Source organism: Erinaceus europaeus, chromosome 1, assembly GCF_950295315.1.
Source record: "Erinaceus europaeus chromosome 1, mEriEur2.1, whole genome shotgun sequence".
Taxonomy (NCBI): domain Eukaryota; kingdom Metazoa; phylum Chordata; class Mammalia; order Eulipotyphla; family Erinaceidae; genus Erinaceus; species Erinaceus europaeus.
Genome location: NC_080162.1, coordinates 159,987,986 through 159,992,081, shown reverse-complemented (window position 1 = coordinate 159,992,081; position 4,096 = coordinate 159,987,986). Strand labels below are relative to the sequence as shown.

Genomic DNA, 4,096 nt, shown 5'->3' with positions numbered 1-4,096 from the left:
GTTGCATGTACAGAACTTGGGCCTGTGTTTCTTCTACTGCAATAATGCTTCATTTCAAGCCACTTCATTCATCCATTAACTTACCAGCAAATAACTAATCATAAAGCCTCTAATAAATTCAGGCATGCATAGTACTGAATGCTGGAGATAAAGAGCTTCATAAGCTATAAATTCACCTTGTAAAATGCTCAGAGTTCAATAAAAGAGCATATATGGAACCTACCTATCTAATGTGTTGAAAAGCTGCTACCCTTTTTAATGTTCACCTGATGTTCTTCATGTAGAGAAACTGCATTGCTGTATTCTAGTAACTCACTGTGAGTACTGCCCAGCCCCTACCATGCACTTTTATCAGATCTTTTAGGTGACTGTAATAAGTATGGTTAATTTGTTGGGTACACTAGAGTTTTTAATGATTCAGATATTGCATCACATTTTCTATTGGCATTTGACACATAGAATCATTTTTAATTTCTTTTTTTAATATTTATTTACTCCCTTTTGTTGCCCTTATTGTTTCATTATTGTTGTCGTCGGTGTTGGATAGGACAGAGAAATGGAGAGAGGAGGGGAAGACAAGAGAAAGGGGAGAGAAAGATAGACACCTTCAGACATGCTTCACCACCTGTGAAGCGACTCCCCTGTAGATGGGGAGCCGGAGGCTGGAACTGGGATCCTTACGCAGGTTCTTGCCTTCGCGCCAGGTGCGCTTAACCCGCTGTGCTACCTACCGCCCAACTCCCAATCATTTTTAATTTCATAGTAACTGATGGTCCTAATAGCTCAGCTAATTAGTAACTATTAATATTGCTATGTAAAAGGAATGAATGAATAAATAAATAAATACAGAAAAACTGATTGCATCTACCTAGGAAACTTTGGAAGACTGGTGAAAAGTTTCTGTAGGCAAATTTCTTATATATATATATATATATATATATATATATATATATATAATTTTTATTTATAAAAAGGAAACTGACAAGAATCATAGGATAAGAGGGGTACAACTCCACATAATTCCCACTACCAGAACTCCATATCCCATCCCCTCCCCTGATAGTTTTCCTATTTTTTTATCCCTCTGGGAGTATGAACCCAGGGTCATTATGGGGTGCAGAAGGTGGAAGGTCTGGTTCCTGTAATTTCTTCCCCACTGAACATGGGCGTTGACAGGTTGATCCATACTCCCAGCCTGTCTCTCTCTTTTTCTAGTGTAGCAGGGCTCTGGGGAAGCAGGACACATTGGTCGGATCATCTGCCCAGGGAAGTCCGGTTGGCATCATGGTAGTATCTGGAACCTGGTGGCTGAAAGAAGAGTTAATATATAAAGCCAAACAAACTGTTGACTAATCATGAAACTAAAGGCTGGATTAGTGCAGATGAAGATTTGGGGGGGGGGTCTCTGTTTTGTAGATAGTTAGTAGGCCTATTTTAGGTATTTTCCAAAGGGCCCGTGACTATACTAGTGTTTGCTTGTTTGTGTGTGTCTGGTTTTGTTTCTGAGCCTGACATCTGATATGAAGGTAGACCCAAGTTATTGTCTGGGGAGATGACATAGGCAAATTTCTAAGTGCAGTATGAGAATTTTCTCTAAAGAAAGTCAGCATTCTAAACTAGATATTATTTCCTTGTGCAATAGCTCCATCCAGTTGTCAAAGAAAAAACTCAGCCATGCTGAGGGAAACCCAACAGGGTTCCTGAAGCTGAAGGCAGCCAGCACTCTGTAATCAGGCTTCAAACAGACCTAACAATCTCAACAAAAGAAGCCCCTCAGAAAGTTGAAAAATGTCAATGCAAAGTGTTCCTGTACTTTCAACTTAAACCCAAAACATGACTACTATTTCTATACTCCTTTTCAGAAGAAAGCATTTGGCATTTAAGTGAGGTTTCTCTTTCTCTTTCGCTGAAGATTAAAAAAAAAAAAAAATAGAAGCTAAAATATTAAAAAGAATGTCTAGGCGATTTTATTTATCTAGTTTGGCCATATTACTTATGTACCCATTACTTATATTACACAAAGTGAGTGTAACAGTGGAGGCAGATGGGAATGAAGAGGTGAGATCATGGTTGAAGCCCTGGAAAGATGTCATGGAGATTATGTTAGCTAAAAGGATCAATTAGATTTTGAAATGCAGCAGTTGAAGCACAGTCATTCACATTGATGCATTCAGGAATTGGTAGCACAGACGGGAAAAATCAGGTATTTTTCTGTCTGTCTCCCTCACTAAATCCAGGGTCCATCAGGACAGAGCCAAGCTCTCTTGTGTACAAGAGTGAACCCCTCCCCAACTTCCCTAGACCTGCTCCACGTGTCACCAGGTCTTAGAGGACCTTGAAACAAAGGAAAGAAAGCTTGATGTTATCCTGAGACAACACATAGGTCTTGGAGATTTTGTGTGATAGGGAGGGTGAGGGAAGGGGATAGGTTGGGTGGGGGCACTGTTTACATCTTAGATTCACCTGGATGTACTACAGAGGGAATTATAGCAGGCAGGAATTTATGGGAGATATACTTGGGTCATTACAGTAATCCAAAGCCACTATAATAACTTCTTTCCATGCCTCCAGAATTATTCTTCTCAGCATAAGCAGGGCTTACCCAGTGAATCCTGTTTATTTTAAAAATACTTATTTATATATTTCCCTTTTTGTTGCCCTTGTTTTATTGTTGTAGTTATTATTATTGTCTGTCTTCACTGTTGCATAGGACAGAGAGAAATGAAGAGAGGAAGGAAAGACAGAGGGGGCGAGAGAAAGAGAGACACCTGCAGGCCTGCTTCACCACTTGTGAAGCAACTCCCCTGTAGGTGGAGAGCCGGGGGCTCAAACCAGGATCCTTATACCAGTCCTTGTGCTTGGCAACACGTGCGCCTAACCCGCTGCTCTACCGCCCAACTCCCTGTTTATTATTTTTTTTTATTTCTATTTGTCTTGTTATGTTTTATTTTGGAAAAAAGCAAAAGTAGAAACATTTTTAATATTTTTTTCTTTATTGGGGAATTAATGGTTTATAGTTGACAGTAAAATACAATAGTTTGTACATATGTAACATTTCTCAGTTTTCAACAGTAATAATAACCGCCCCCCCCATCCTCCTTTGCCATCATGTTCCAGTGCCAGGCTAGTGTGGGGGTGCCTCTTCCTGGGCGTGTGCTCTCTGGGTTGGAGTGAACTCGACCAGAGCCAGCCTGGGCTGCTACTCACTCAATGACATGAGGGAGATGACTTAGGAACCAAACACGTGGCGCGAGGCAATGCAATTTCTTTATTGATCAGAGAACCAAGGCTTTTAAAAGACAGACCCGGAAGTGGCAAGTAGGAAACAGAAATGGCTAGGAAAAGGGCGGAGAAAGGCAAAAGGGGGCTGGGAAGGTAGAAACTTCCTTAGCAACTGTTGCAAGGGTTTTAACTGGTAGGATTAATAATACCCTGCAGGCAGGAAAGGTCTCAAGGGTAGAAAGAAGATAGATCAAAGGAATGGAATGGGTGGGGATCTTTCAGGCAAAACAATGATTATGTAGATAGGCCATAGTATCAGGAATGCAGGGTGCTTTGTGAGGCTCCTCACAATTTCCTGACATCTCCCCCTTTCTTTTTATCTAATGGCCATAATATCAGGAATGCAGGGTGCTTTGTGAGGCAGGGAGCCTATAAGATGAGGCATACTTTTGGGGTTACTCCTGTCGCTATTTGCTCAACCTCTTGGTAGAGAGACTGACAGGATAGACGCACTCCTCAGGTCAAACCCTGCCAAGCTCAACCACATCCTCACAATTTCCCAACATCCCAGGACCTGAACCCCCCCATCCCAGTCTTTTTAGTACAATACACCAACTCCAGTCCAAGTTCTGCTTCATGTTTTCCTTTCTGTTCTTATCTAACTTCTGTCCTTTTTTTTCTTTAAAGATTTTCTTTATTAATGAGAAAGATAGGAGAAAGAACCAGACATCACCCTGGTACATGTGCTGCTGGGGCTTGAACTCAGGACCTCATGCTTGAGAGTGCTTTATTCACTGTATCATCTCCTGGATCATCAGAATATTATTTTCTAAGCTTTTCCCCCAAAAAATTTCTATTTTGGGTGAGTCTACTG

At 41.1% G+C, this 4,096-nt stretch overlaps 1 long non-coding RNA gene across 1 annotated transcript; it reads left to right on the top strand.

Annotated features, from left to right (window-relative positions):
* The first annotated feature begins 236 nt into the window (after positions 1–236).
* Positions 237–1,868, top strand: LOC132542039 (uncharacterized). Its single transcript, XR_009553173.1, has 2 exons — positions 237–317; positions 1,643–1,868. It is a non-coding gene; the product is annotated as an uncharacterized LOC132542039 (long non-coding RNA).
* The last annotated feature ends 2,228 nt before the right edge of the window (positions 1,869–4,096 follow it).